General features: G+C 43.2%; 1 long non-coding RNA gene across 2 annotated transcripts in view; it reads right to left on the bottom strand.

The window, feature by feature from the left end:
* The window catches only part of LOC110260910, a 196208-nt gene that overhangs the window by 171434 nt on the left and 8919 nt on the right, over positions 1-15855 (bottom strand). The window lies entirely within an intron of this gene.

Here is a 15855-nt window from a genome sequence, read left to right as displayed (position 1 = left end):
ACGGCAGTGACAAGGCAAACACTGCCCGATCACGGAGAGTACAACTCCCTCAGGAGAAAGAAAACAACAAGCAAGATGAAGAAGCTGAGAAACCACTCCCAGTCAAACCAACAGGAAAACTCACCTAAAACAGTCAACAATGAAACAGATCTCGGCAGTCTGACAGACCTGGAGTTCAAAAGAGAAATAGTGAAAATACTGAAGGAATTAAGAGAAGATATGAACAGTAATGCAGATACCCTCAGAAAGGAACTAGAAAATATAAGGAGGAGCCAAGAAAAATTAGAACATTCATTTGCAGAGATGCAAACTGAACTAGGGGCAGTAAAAACCAGAATGAATAATGCAGAAGAACAAATCAGTGATATGGAAGATAGAATAATGGAAATCACTCAATCTGGTCAACAGACAGAAAACCGAATCAAAAAACTGGAAAGCAATATAAGAGACCTATGGGATAATATAAAGCGGGCCAATCTACGCATAATAGGAATTCCAGAAGGAGTAGAAAAAGATAAGGGAATGGAAAATATATTTGAAGAAATTATTGCTGGAAACTTCCCAAATCTAAAGGATACTGGACTCAAGATACAAGAAGCACAGAGGGCCCCAAACAAACTGAACCCAAACAGACCCACACCGAGACACATCATAATAAAAATGGCAAAAGTTAGTGATAAAGAGAGGATCCTAAAGGCAGCAAGAGAAAAACAGAATGTTACCTACAAGGGAACCCCCATAAGAATATCAGCTGATTTCTCTACAGAAACACTACAGGCCAGGAGGGAATGGCAAGAGATATTTAAAGTGCTCAAAGGAAAAAATATGCAACCTAGAATACTCTACCCAGCAAGAATATCATTTAAAATAGAAGGGGAAATAAAAATTTTTCCCAACAAACAAAAACTTAAAGAATACAGCAACACAAAACCCAGGTTAAAGGAAATATTGAAAGGGCTTCTCTAAACCAAAAAGAAAGGAAGGAAAGGGAAGAAAAAAGAAAAGAAAAAAAAAAAAAAGAAGAAGAGGAAGAGGAAGAACTAGGACTGAGGAAACTGCAATCAGAGAGCAGTCACTCAAATAAGCCAGCATACAGATTTAATCATGAACATGCTTCAAACAAAATAAAATTAAAAAGAAAAAAATAAAAAAGTGTCATCATAACCATAAAATGTGGGCAAGGGATGTCAGGAGGTAAATAACCCTTTTTGTTTGTATGTATGTCTCTCTTCTTAATTTTAATATAGTAATTAAGTGTTTGAACTTACAGGACCATCAGGCTAAAACACACATTCATGGGAAGGGGTTAGCATACTTAAAAAACAGGGCAATCACAAGCCAAAACCAAATATTGCATTTGCAAAAAATGAAAAAAAAAAAAACCACTCAAGCAGATAACAACAGGAGACCATCCAACCAAAAAAAAAAAAAAAAAATGGAGAACCATAGAATCAACTGGAACACGAGGTTCAAATGGCAATAAATAATCATCTATCAATTATCACCTTAAATGTCAATGGACTGAATGCCCCAATCAAAAGACACAGAGTGGCTGAGTGGATAAAAAGGCAAAAACCTTCAATATGCTGCCTACAAGAAACTCACCTTAGGACAAAAGATACATATAGATTGAAAGTGAAAGGGTGGGGAAAAATATTTCACGCCAATAGACATGACAGAAAAGCAGGAGTCGCAACGCTCATATCAGACAAAATAGACTTTAAAACAAAAGGCATAAAGAAAGACAAAGAAGGACACTATTTAATGATTAAGGGATCCATCCAAGGAGAGGATGTTACTATTGTCAACATATATGCCCCAAATACAGGAGCACCCAGATACACACAACAAATATTAACAGACATAAAGGGAGATATTGATGAGAATACAATCATAGTAGGAGACCTAAATACCCCCCTCACATCAATGGACAGATCCTCTAGACAGAAAACCAATAAAGCAACAGAGATCCTAAAGGAAACAATAGAAAAGTTAGACTTCATTGATATCTTCAGGACACTACATCCAAAAAAAGCAGAATACACATTCTTCTCAAATGCTCATGGAACATTCTCAAGAATCGACCACATATTGGGACACAAAGCGAATCTCAATAAATTCAGGAGCGTAGAAATTATCTCAAGTATCTTCTCTGACCACAATGCCATGAAATTAGAAATCAACCATGGGAAAAGCAAAGAGAAAAAACCTACTACATGGAGACTCAACAACATGCTACTAAAAAACCAATGGGTCAATGAGGAAATCAAGAAGGAAATTAAAAATTACCTTGAAACAAATGATAATGAAGACACAACCTCTCAAAATCTACAGGATGCTGCGAAAGCAGTGCTCAGAGGGAAATTTATAGCAATCCAGGCCTTTCTCAAAAAAGAAGAAAGATCCCAAATTGACAACTTAACCCTCCACCTAAATGAATTAGAAGAAGAAGAACAAAAAAGTCCTAAAGCCAGCAGAAGGAAGGAAATTATAAAGATCAAAGAAGAAATCAATAAAATAGAGACTCAAAAAACAATAGAGAAAATTAATAAAACCAAGAGCTGGTTCTTTGAAAAGGTGAACAAAATTGACAAACCCCTGGCCAGACTCACTAAAAAGAGGAGAGAAAGAACCCAAATCACCAAAATAATAAATGAAAAAGGAGAAATCACAACGGATACAGCAGAAATACAAAAAACCATAAGAGAATACTATGAACAACTGTATGGCAACAAGTTTGACAATCTGGAAGAAATGGACAATTTTCTAGAATCTTACAGCTTGCCAAAACTGAATCAAGCAGAAACAGACCAACTGAACAGACCGATCACTAGAAATGAAATTGAAGAGGTCATAAAATCACTCCCTACAAATAAAAGTCCAGGACCAGATGGCTTCACAGGTGAATTTTATCAAACATATAAAGAGGAATTGGTGCCCATCCTCCTTAAACTCTTTCAAAAGGTTGAAGAAGAAGGAATACTCCCAAAGACATTCTATGAGGCTACCATCACCCTCATTCCAAAACCAGACAGAGATACCACCAAAAAAGAAAACTATCGGCCAATATCATTGATGAATATAGATGCAAAAATTCTCAACAAAATCTTAGCCAACCGAATCCAACAACATATCAAAAAAATTATACACCATGACCAGGTTGGGTTCATCCCAGGTTCACAAGGATGGTTCAACATACGCAAATCAATCAGCATCATACACCACATTAACAAAAAAAAGGTCAAAAATCATATGATCATCTCAATAGACGCAGAAAAAGCATTTGACAAAGTCCAACATCCATTCATGATCAAGACCCTCGCCAAAGTGGGTATAGAGGGAACATTCCTGAATATAATCAAAGCCATTTATGATAAACCCACAGCAAATATAATCCTCAATGGGGAAAAACTGAAAGCCTTCTCACTCAAATCTGGAACAAGACAGGGATGCCCACTCTCACCACTGCTCTTCAACATCGTTTTGGAAGTCTTAGCCACAGCAATTAGACAAACAAAGGAAATAAAAGGCATCCATATAGGAAGAGAAGAGATCAAACTGTCACTGTATGCAGATGATATGATATTATACCTAGAAAACCCTAAGGACTCAACCCCAAAACTCCTTGAACTGATTAATAAATTCAGCAAAGTGGCAGGATATAAGATTAACATTCAGAAGTCAGTTGCATTTCTGTATACCAGCAATGAAACATTAGAAAAGGAATACAAAAATATGATACCTTTTAAAATTGTACCTCACAAAATCAAATACCTCAGAATACACCTGACCAAAGAGGTAAAGGACCTATATGCCGAGAACTATAAAACTTTAATCAAAGAAATCAAAGAAGATGTAAAGAAATGGAAAGATATTCCATGTTCCTGGATTGGAAAAATCAATATTGTGAAAATGGCCATCCTACCCAAAGCAATCTACAGATTCAATGCAATCCCTATCAAATTACCCATGACATTTTTCACAGAACTAGAACAAACAATCCAAACATTTATATGGAACAACAAAAGACCCAGAATCGCCAAAGCAATCCTGAGAAACAAAAACCAAGCAGGAGGCATAACTCTCCCAGACTTCAAGAAATACTACAAAGCCACAGTCATCAAAACAGTGTGGTACTGGTATCAAAACAGACAGACAGACCAATGGAACAGAATAGAGAATCCGGAAATAAACCCTGACACCTATGGTCAATTAATCTTTGACAAGCGAGGCAGGAACATCAAATGGGAAAAGGAAAGTCTATTCAGCAAGCATTGCTGGGAAACCTGGACAGCTGTATGCAAAGCAATGAAACTAGAACACACCCTCACACCATGCACCAAAATAAACTCAAAATGGCTGAAAGACTTAAATATACGACAGGACACCATCAAACTCCTAGAAGAAAACATAGGCAAAACACTCTCTGACATCAACATCATGAATATTTTCTCAGGTCAGTCTCCCAAAGCAATAGAAATTAGAGCAAAAATAAACCCATGGGACCTCATCAAACTGAAAAGCTTTTGCACAGCAAAGGAAACCCAAAAGAAAACAAAAAGACAACTTACAGAATGGGAGAAAATAGTTTCAAATGATGCAACTGACAAGGGCTTAATCTCTAGAATATACAAGCAACTTATACAACTCAACAGCAAAAAAGCCAATCAATCAATGGAAAAATGGGCAAAAGACCTGAATAGACATTTCTCCAAGGAAGATATACAGATGGCCAACAAACACATGAAAAAATGCTCAACATCGCTGATTATAAGAGAAATGCAAATCAAAACTACCATGAGATACCACCTCACACCAGTCAGAATGGCCATCATTAATAAATCCACAAATAACAAGTGCTGGAGGGGCTGTGGAGATAAGGGAACCCTCCTGCACTGCTGGTGGGAATGTAAACTGGTACAGCCACTATGGAGAACAGTTTGGAGATACCTTAGAAATCTATACATAGAACTTCCATATGACCCCACAATCCCACTCTTGGGCATCTATCCGGACAAAGCTCTACTTAAAAGAGACACATGCACCTGCATGTTCATTGCAGCCCTATTCACAATAGCCAGGACATGGAAACAATCCAAATGTCCATCGACAGAGGATTGGATTCAGAAGAGGTGGTATATATACACAATGGAATACTACTCAGCCATTAAAAAGGATGACATAATGCCATTTGCAGCAACATGGATGGAACTAGAGAATCTCATCCTGAGTGAAATGAGCCAGAAAGACAAAGACAAATACCATATGATATCACTTATAACTGGAATCTAATATCCAGCACAAATGAACATCTCCTCAGAAAAGAAAATCATGGACTTGGAGAAGAGACTTGTGGTTGCCTGATGGGAGGGGGAGGGGGTGGGAGGGATCGGGAGCTTGGGCTTATCAGACACAACCTAGAATAGATTTATAAGGAGATCCTGCTGAATAGCATTGAGAACTATGTCTAGATACTCATGTCGCAACAGAAGAAAGGGTGGGGGAAAAAACTGTAACTGCAATGTATACATCTAAGGATGACCTGACTCCCTTGCTGTACAGTGGGAAAATAATAAAAAAAAAAAGAATAAAAGGCAAAAAAAAAAAAAAAGAAAAAGACAGACAAACGCCATATCACATATATGGAATATAAAAAATGATACAAATGAACTTATTTACAAAACAGAAACAGATTCATATAGAAAAAAAACCCTATGGTTGCCAAAAGGGAAAGGAGCAGGCAGGGAGGGATAAATTAGGAATCTGAGGTTAACAGATAAATACTACATAAAATATTTCATACATACTATATAAAATGGATAACCGGCAAGGAACTACTATATGGCCTAGGGAACTCTACTCAATATTCTGTAATAATCTATATGGGAAAAGAATCTGAAAAATAATGGATATATGTTATGTAACTGAATCACTTGGCGGTACACTTCAAACACAACATTGTAAATCAAGTATACTGCAGTATAAAATAAAAATTTTTTAAAAAGAAGTGAATCATCACCAACCTGTAAGGCATGCATATCTAGGAGAGCCCATCTCTCAGAACAAAGGTCTGCTCTCAACTTCATGCCCTCTGTGTGCAAGCCAATTACTTACAGCGTGCATATAATTTAAACTTCTAGTGTTAATTAGGATAAGCGAAACAATGCTGATATAACAACCTTCAAATCTCAGTTGCTTAAAACAAAAGTGTATTTTTCACTCATACAATACATCCATATGGGTCAACCCTGTCTGATATGGGTTTGAACTGTGTCCCCCCAAAATGCATACATTGATGTCTTAACCTCAGAATGGGACCTCATTTGTAATTAAGGTCATTACGTAGCTGGTTAAGAGGAGGTCACATGGAGTAGGATGGGCCTTGAATCCGAGATGACTGTCGCCCTTGTAAGAAGAGGAAGTTTGGAGACAGAGCCACACACAGAGAGAAGGCCACGTGAAGATGAAAGAAGAGATGGGGTAAGGTTTCTACAAGCCAAGGAATGGCCAAAGATGACCAGCAAGCCACCAGAAGCTGGATGAGAGGTATGGATTCTCCCTCACAGTCCTCAGAAGGAACCAACCCTGAGGACACCTTGATCTTACGCTTCTAGCTTCCAAAACTGAAACCATGCCATTTTATTTTTTAAGCCTCTCAGCATGTGATACATTTTTATTTACAAGAGCCCAAGCAAATTGTTCCCGAGGATCCCCAGATCATGAAGACTTTACCATCTGGTAGCTGTGTCCTGTGGGATTCATCACCTTCTCATAACCTCCCTAGGACCCAAGGAAGAGCTTCCAGAAGGACCTGTGCTTTGGCCCAGAAGTGACACAGGCCACTTCTGTCCAAAGGCTGTTGGTCAGGACTCGTCTTACCCATCCTAACTGCAGGGCAGAGAAAGAGACATAACGTTTGGTGGGCATCGCCCTGGCATCTTTCCCACCTGCGACCCTCCCCAGAGACTAACATATGTATTTAAATAGTCATTCCAGTTCCCCCCTTTTGTAAGTTTCAGGGACATCTGAAGAGCTTTCAAGAAGTTCCAGAAGTCCATGGAAGGTTCCATTTCATTTCAGATGACTGCTGTAATGGACCTGCTGTAATTATGATCAGCTGTCAAGAGTGTCGTGCCAAGACAGATTCAATTCTACATGGCTTCTAGGATGGGTGACCAGTGGCAACTGTGACAAGCGAACAATGAAAGAGGAGAGCATGCATACCATGGGCCTGCCCCTCCACTTCCGGGGGGGGGGAGGACAGGCATGGATAATGGGGCAACGCTTATTTCTGGGTCAGTGCAGAAAATGCCTGAGCTTAGGCCTCCGTCCCAAGTAACATGATAAAAATCCTTCCCCAGAGAAGCATATCCGTGCACAGTTTTCAAGCTGTTTTTACTTATGTTATCTTATTTGGTATTCTCAGTACTCTTAGAAGGTAGACATTTAGATAAGGTGGGGGGGAGACGTTTCAAGGGAGTTAAATGATTTTCCTAAAGGCGGGCAGTGTTTGCTGTTTTCAAAATCAGGATTAGAACCTACATTTCTTCGGCCTTCGAGCAGCAGCCCTCGCCATAATCTCTAGCTGAGAAGGCGCTCATTGGTGATCGACCAACTTCCTGGTCTCTGTTCTACAAACAACAAACAAAAAGGAAACACTTGTTCAGCAGCCCATGAGTCAGATACACTCTTCAAGCAAGCTCATAGAAAGGTCTTGGGTGACTTCAACGAGAAGCTGATCACCGCTGTTTCTCTTGACCCTTAAGCCTCAGCAAGGTATGGCTGATTCCGAAGGATGCATGAATTAAAGTGCTTTTGCTTCATCCCATCCGTCGGATGGTATAGCATTTTAAAGGAAACCAAAGCTGTATGCTCCAGAATTTAACAGGCCAGCATAGAAAGACACATGCAAACACCAAGTTTGGTTTTTGTTTTAAATGTTTAGGGCCACATCCACAGCATATGGACGTTTCCAGGCTAGGGGTGGAATCAGAGCTGCAGCTGCCAGTCTATGCCACAACCACAGCAACGCAGGATCCCAGCCACATCTGTGACCTACAGCACAGCTTGTGGCAAAGCCAGATCCTTAACCCACTGAGCAAGGCCAGGGATTGAACCCACATCCTCATGGACCTGATGTTGGGTTTGTAACCCACTGAGCCACAACGGGAACTCTATAAGCACCAAGTTTCAAGTGTCCAGCAAACAGGTACTCATTTCCCTCCTGAAACCACTGGCTTGAAGAGCTCTCCAACTGTGCATGTGCAGCCTGAGAAAGATTATTAAAGGGTTCCTTTTTTTTTTTTTTTTTTTGCTTTTTTTAGGGCTGCACCCATGGCATATGGAAGTTCCCAGGCTAGGGGTCTAATCGGAGCTACAGCTGCTGGCCTACACCACAGCCTCAGCAACGTGGGATCCAAGCCGAGTCTGTAACCTACACCACAGCTCATGGCAATGCCAGCTCCCTGACCCACTGAGGGAGGACAGGGATCAAACCCGAATCCTTATGGATACTAGTCGGATTCATTTCAATTGCGCCACAACAGGAACTCCTAAGGTGACTTTTTAATTGCAAAATGCTAACAGCTCAACATCTCTGCCTCCCTGAGATTAGGGAAAGATTTAGAAAGGATTCCTGTGCCCTAAGAGAAAGGCTGGAACGTAATTGCAAATTATTACCCTCCTGCAGGTCACACTGACAAGATTATCTCCCAGCAGGCGGACAATCAGAAATCTGCTTCTAATCTGGTGCTTTTTCACAGCTGGTAACCTTTTTCTTTATTCCTGCATAGGATGGAAATGAGTGTTGTGTGTCTTCTCCTCTCGCTTTCATGGACCATTTATCATATCAAAGCCCGTTTGTCTGGGTACCAGCCTAACCAAATTAGGTAAACAGAGTGCTAGGAGGAACTGACAGCTGTTAGTGAGAGAGTAATCGCAAAACACAAAGCTTCCTGGCAGCAGCTGCCACATAAACACAATTTTCAAAACTATGGCAGCTCAGAAGCAGTTTCGGAGAGCATCTTCAAAGGGCTGTTGGAGGCCTCATAATGCTTAACTGGAAATGGAGGCTTGAATTCCCACTTCCTCAATAACGCAGGAAAAGCCCCATCTGATCTGGCTCTGCCCTCCCCCCAACCCCCTCCTGCAAGCACCCCAGTCTTCTTTGGAGTCTTCCAATGCTCCGAGCTCCTTCCACCCCAGGACCTTTGTGCACACATACCCCCTCTTGATAGAGCCAGCATGTTCTATCAAGATCCAAGTTCAGCCATCAGCACAGTCCACAGTTTGTGTTTAGACATCTATGCAAGAAATCATGCTGGAAGCTGAGACTTGAAAAAGCTTCGCGGGAGACGAGAATAATGACTATCATTTAGGAAATACCATAGACCCACAATGGCTTTAAGATGTGTATGCACGTTAACAAGACAAAACAATCCTAAGAAGTAAATCCTGTTATTCAGCTCTTTTTAAAAGGACGCTTAGGGAGATTATCTTGTCCAAAGGCACAAAAGGATGACAGTTAGGGAAGCAGGGATTGCAACTCACTGCCAATACCACACCACAAGGTATAACATGCTCAGGAAGTCTTGTAACCTCTACCACAGGATTGTGCAAATGTTACCAAGCCGAGCTTGGGTCTGCACGCATGCACGCAGTAAAGTCAGTCTATTGCCATTGGGTTGTGGTGAAGGAGAGGGCGGGGTTTACTGCAGGACACCAAGCAAGGGGTCCAGGGCAGCCAACGATCAGAACATCCAACTCCCTGATGGGTTTCAGCAAAGCATTTTTAAAGGCAAGATGAGGGAGAGGTGTTGCTGGGAATGTGATCAGCTGGTGCACAATTCTCTGATTGGTTGATGGTGACGTAACAGGTGCCATAGGGGTTAACATCATCAACCCTCAGGCACCAGTAGGTCTGCAGTCTGCGAGCTCATGGTTATCAAGTAGCTGATTCCTCCCATTTGGTGGGGGTGTTAGCTTCTGTAAAACAAGTCAGGTATATGCATCAGATACCATTATCTACTAAAACAATTCAGGTATATGCATCAGATACCATTATCTACTAAAACAATTCAGGTATATGCATCAGATAATTATCTACTAGGTATTTCAGAGAGGAAATAGAGCAGAGGATCTGGGCAAGGCGGTCTGTCCTGGGACGACCCCATAGGGTCCCTCTTGGTTACACAAACAGGTAACTTACGATGGATGAGTGTCAGATCCGGGAAGTTCATTTGCACCTGGGGACTAGAGGTTCATGGAAACCCGTTCGGTAGGATCACAAAACGGAAACTAACAAGAGCCACGCTGGCAGACACTAGGGAACCTGAACCATCGCGGTTGGCATCTCAGTCCTCAAAAGCTCCTACGGCACTGGAAATGCTTCTCTTTCCTCCACCGCAATGCTTCGCAGAACTCTCTGTGACTACAACTCACCTGGGAGTTTTGTGGAAAATGCAGGTTTTGGTTCAGGAGGTCTGCGGCGGGGCCTCAGACTCTGCATGTCTAACAGTCTCCCACGCGATGCAGAGACTATTAATCCAGAGACGACTTCTGGACAAAAAAAAGGCTCCAGAGTGGCACTTCTCAATGTGGGGTTCCTGGAGCAGCAGCAGCAGCGTCACCTGAGTGCTTATCAGAAATGCCAATTCTCAGACCTGCTAAATCACAAACTCCAGGGTGAATCCCAGCCGCCTGTGTGAACAAGACCTCGAGGTGACTGAGTTTCCACTGGGCCTCAGCAGGTTAAGGACCCAACATTGTCTCTGTGAGGATGAGGGTTTGATCCCTGGCTCAGTGGGTTAAGGATCTGGCACTCCTGCAAGCCGCAGCATAGATCACAGCTGTGGCTGGGATCTGGCGTTGCTGTGGCTCTAGTGTCAGCTGGCAGCTGCAGCTCCAATTGACCCCTAGCCTGGGAACCTCCATATGCTGTGGGTGCGGCCCTAAAAGGAAAAGAAAAGAAAAAAAAAAGAAGCCAGGTGATGATGATGCAGGCAGAAGTTTGCGGACCACTGCTCTAGACAGTAGTGTATTCTCCTTCTCTAGGCTCCTTCTTTTATGGGTTCTTTTTCCAGATAAGGGAAGAAGTCTTTTTTTTTTTTTGGCCATGCCCACAGCATGTGGAAGTTGTCAGGCCAGGGATCAAACTCACACCACAGCAGCAACCCAAGCCACTGCGGTGATAATACTGTATCCTTAACCCGCTAGGCCACCAGGGAATGCATATATATAGAGAGAAAGGGGAGGGGGAGAGAAATCTTGATGCAGTTACTATGTGCATGGCCGGGCCATTGCAGAGGCCTCCCTGACACCCTCTCTCAGCTTCTCAGAGCTGGCAAATTGTGTTGGGAACAACTTAAAACCCCAGCCCAGACCCCAGATTCATCTTTATCTAGACTCACCCTTAGCTTCTTGAGAGCCTGTTTGGAGGTTCTAGCGGGGGAGCGCAGCTACTCATATACCCTGGACCAAACAACGGCCCTCCTCTATTGGGGATCATTGTCCTCTTCCACCGAGCGCGCAGCTTCGGGAAGGACGCACTTGGAGCAGTGGGGGAGGAAGGGGGCACCCGCCTAGCCAGTCAGATCAGCCGAATCAACCCTGGCGATCAGTGGGGTGACAGATGTCGCAGCCGGATTGCCCTCACATCCTCACCATTCGTTTCTTAGGGCTGCGTTATATAACTGTCAAAAATGATACACATATTAGGGGTTTTTTCCTTGATAGATGGGTGGTACAGATGCACAACGAACTATAAGGAATGCTTCAAAGCTCTAAATGTAACAACAAGAGCACCATAGAAATGAAAACCGCTTCACCTGTAAGATTACAGAAAACCTCCTCACTCTCAGAAACACGATCTCAGTGCCTGCTAGACAGAAGATTGTAATTTATCACCCAGAGTGTAAGCAAAGGTATTATCAGAAGTTTATGAGCCCTGACTTTAATTTCAATAGAAATTAAGATGTTTGTTTCCACTGCATCAAATTTACCTCTGGATCCTGGGAATCTGTATACGTCAAGACAGAATGGGCCGAGTTGTAAATACATAGAGGTTGTCAGTGGTTTGTCTCCTTCATGATCACACTACACTTCCAGCCTGACGTGTGTGTGTGTGTGTAGTGTGTGTGTGTGGTGTGCAACGGCACTAGTGAGGAGGAGTGCTCTACCCCTCCCAGTCACTCGGGACCCCGGGCTGCAGTTCTGCCATCTTGGGACACAGCTACTACAGCCTGTGGCTCCAGAATCCTGGTCCAGGGTAGACACTACATCTCTAGATGTAGCTGAAGGTTTTTCACTCTTGCAGCTGGAAGGGATGCACTTCACCTCTGCTCACGTTTCCTTGGCCAGAATGAGTCTCGTGACTCCGCCTAGCTGCAAGAGAAGCTAGGAAGAGTCGTCTCCCGTATGTCCAGGAAGAAAAAGAGAACTAGAAATTGATGGACACCTCCGCATGCGGCTGAGATAGGGTACACTTGAATCTCCATAAGCATCATAAGGTATACAAATGAGCAACCATCAGCTTCGTAAGATCGCATAAACCACGGTGTGACACTGCCATTTGTGAAGCCATTATTGTGTGCCGAGCACTGACTATCCTATTTTGCTTATATCATCTCAACAGGTGTGAAAACAGCCGTATGAGGGGGTCCCATTATTTGTTTAGCCCGTGTAAACCTTTTGCCAAGATCTGAGGCAGGATTTGTACCCACTCCCATCTGACTCTGGCACATGCAAACCCAACCCTCATGCGGTACTCCTGGGTAACATGCCAGTCTCCTCCCAGTGCGTCAAAGCTCTCGCTGGTTCTATACTGCCTTTCTGGGGACCACGTGGTTGTTTAAATCCGAGCCTACTAAGGATGGTCTCTGATCTCTGTAGGATGACCTCTGGTGCACTGGACTGAGTCCAGGACTGAAGCTGGTTAGAACTTTGTAAGGGCAGGTCTGTGAGAACATCATTAGTTAAACGCACACAATTGATGGCCTCACCCCTCAGGGGTCAGCACAGCCTTCAGACTTAGGTGCTGACCTAGTCTCACTTTCTCTTCTGTTCTTTGAGAGAGGAAGGGGCCCTGGTCTGCCCCGGAAGCTACAAGTGCCCATTGTCAGCGGACAAACAAGGAAAATGCCATTTGGAAATATTTAGTCGGACACAGACATGGAATAAGCAAGAGAGGAGGCCCCTTGTTCCTTCCCGTGGCCACTTGGAAGTTCAAAGATAAACTTTTTTTTTGTGTGTGTGTCTTTTTAGGGCCACATCCACGGCATATGGAGGCTCCCAGGCAAGGGGTCCAATAGGAGCTATAGCCACCGGCCTACACCACAGCTCACGGCAACACTGGATCCTTAACCCACTGAGGCCAGGGATCAAACCTGCATCCTCGTGGATGCTAGTCAGATTTGTTTTCACTGAGTCACGACGAGAACTCCCAAAGATAAACTTAAGTGCTAAGAACAACCCACCACCTGTCCTCAGCTTCTCGTGCAACTTTCTTCCCTTTCCTGTTCGTGCAATTCATGTTCTCCAGTTGTCTTTAGTTTTAACATCAAGCGAACCACCTTGAGCCATTTTTTTAACAGGGAGCATACACATCACAAATAAAGGACATCCAAGGGCATATACATATATCCTCATATATGTGCATATGCATGTATGTATATATTAAGGAGCAGTCACTTCTAAAATGAGGCGTTAAACTGTATGAAAACTGTTCAGTAAGGAGCACAATGTCACAGAGTGGATATGGACACTGGAGTGAAATGGTTTATATTCAAATCCCAGTTCCATCCATACCTGCTTTGTGCAATGCTCAGTTTTTTATCTGCTGTCTGCCTCAGCACACTTATTCACAAAAACAAACAAAAACAAAAACCAAGAAAAAGAAAAAAGAGAGAAAAGTGTTTCTACCGTGGAGGTTGGTTACAAGCACGAATTAAGCCCATCCATGTACAACAACGAACACACCTCCCTACCACGCCTCGCACGCGCCTTCAAACAGAACAGGCTGTTGTGGATAAAGATGTGTGGCTATTGACCTTGTCCTTCTGGTTGGGGTGAGGAGCACAAAAATCAGGTGACTCTATCCGAGGGTAAAGGAGGGGAAACTAGCAGTCCCTCTGGGGCTGCCAAGGTGGAGGAGGTCTGTCGGGAGTACATTCTTACCTACAGTGAACATTTTAATCTCTGCCCAAGGTCGGAGGAAGGCTCACAGGGCAGAAATGATGAGCGTCTCATTTCCCATGAGGCTGTCCAAGTTGGCCTCGCTAGCGGCCCAGCATCTCTCTGGGGAACAGAACGTTCCTTTTAATTATGAGCAAAGACAAACAACATTAAAAGAAACATGTTCTGCTTTTTGTCCCTGCCTCCAAAACACATCTGTATTCTGCATGACAGAGCAGAAAGGAAATACAGCCTGACAGCCGATGCCCGTTTTCCCAGAAGGATGACTCATTGCCTCAATGGATGTCCGGCGGAGATATGTTTATAAGGATGGCATCCTTTGAGAGGAGCTGGTTGTGCATGTTGTATGCTTGTCTTTTGCTTCCATGTAAAGAAACTGGAGCAAGTTCATTTAAAATGCACAATCTTATAAAAAATGTGTAAAAGCAGATGCCAGGCGTATATCATGCACATCTTATAAAAAACGTATAAAAGCAGATGCCAGGCGTATATCATGCACGTGTATCGTTGGCGCATATATATCAACAGATGTGTTTGTAGGCTGGTAACCTGGCCAGGAGTCCAGAAAATAGAGAGTGGCTTGCTCCCCACAGCACTGCCTATTCCTCAACAGAGAAGCCAGTATTCTCTGGAGATAGCGAAGTACCCACTGGATGTTGCCCCTCTTAGAAGATGCTCCCGTAAAGTAAGCCAGCCCTCCTGTCTGTCACTGTCTCTTCATGACCTGGCCCCAGCGAATCCTTGCAGTGTTAAGTCCTGCCACTAGGAGACTGCACACTGTCCTCAAACAAAGCCAGCTTCTCCATGACTCGCTGAGTGCTTTTATTCTTCTGCATCTCTCCTTCCTTCTGGAACGAATGACTAGCCCATCAACATCCTTCCTCTCCTGCAAAGCCCAGTTGAAATGTTTTCCTCCTCTCCACATTCAGTCCAAAAAAATGCATTGATGACCTGGCTGCTGGGGCCATGGGGATGGGGGAAAAGACACTTTGCTTCTTCTCTCCTGGAGCTTAGATTTTAGTGAGGGGAAGCAGAGAATTTAGGAAAACTAAATAAGGATTGCATCATCCAGTGATGAATGTTCAGAAGAAAAAGGAAGTAGGTTAAGGGAATAAGGAATGTTCGCATCATCAGGCTTGTCCACGAAATTGTCCTTTATCCCCAGGAGGAAATAACAACCTTCCCCCTATCCCCACCCATCGCTCTGACGGAGCAAGACCCCAGAGCTACGTGACACCAACAGAACACAACATCAGTTCAGGTCAATGTTAGCAGGTATTATGGGGGCAAAAAGAACTCAGTGGCCAAACACATCAGAGAAAAGTTGAGACAAACAAAGTAAAGCAGATTTCCATCTAGTGAATATCATGGAAACTTTACCTTGCGTGGAATTAAACATCGTAAACGTAAAAGGTAAAATTACAGCCAGGACCGACCTGCAGGGGGCGATCTAGTACCCCTGCCATGTATGGTCAGCTCCCTGCATCTCCCACAGGAAGGTATCACCTCCTTCACTATCCAGCAGAAAAAAGAAAACTTCTCTTTACCTAACAGTACAACCAGTCAGAGACTGTGGTAGTTGCACCAATGAGTAAGCTCCATACTTTGGGCTCCCAATTTCTCCAACGGATGGACTCGGTTTTTACAGTGCTTCCCAGGAATAGG

The sequence above is a fragment of the Sus scrofa genome, chromosome 6 (assembly GCF_000003025.6).
Source record: "Sus scrofa isolate TJ Tabasco breed Duroc chromosome 6, Sscrofa11.1, whole genome shotgun sequence".
In the NCBI taxonomy this organism is placed as follows: domain Eukaryota; kingdom Metazoa; phylum Chordata; class Mammalia; order Artiodactyla; family Suidae; genus Sus; species Sus scrofa.
Note: the sequence above shows the minus strand (reverse complement) of the source record. Positions and strands in the feature narration are given on the sequence as shown.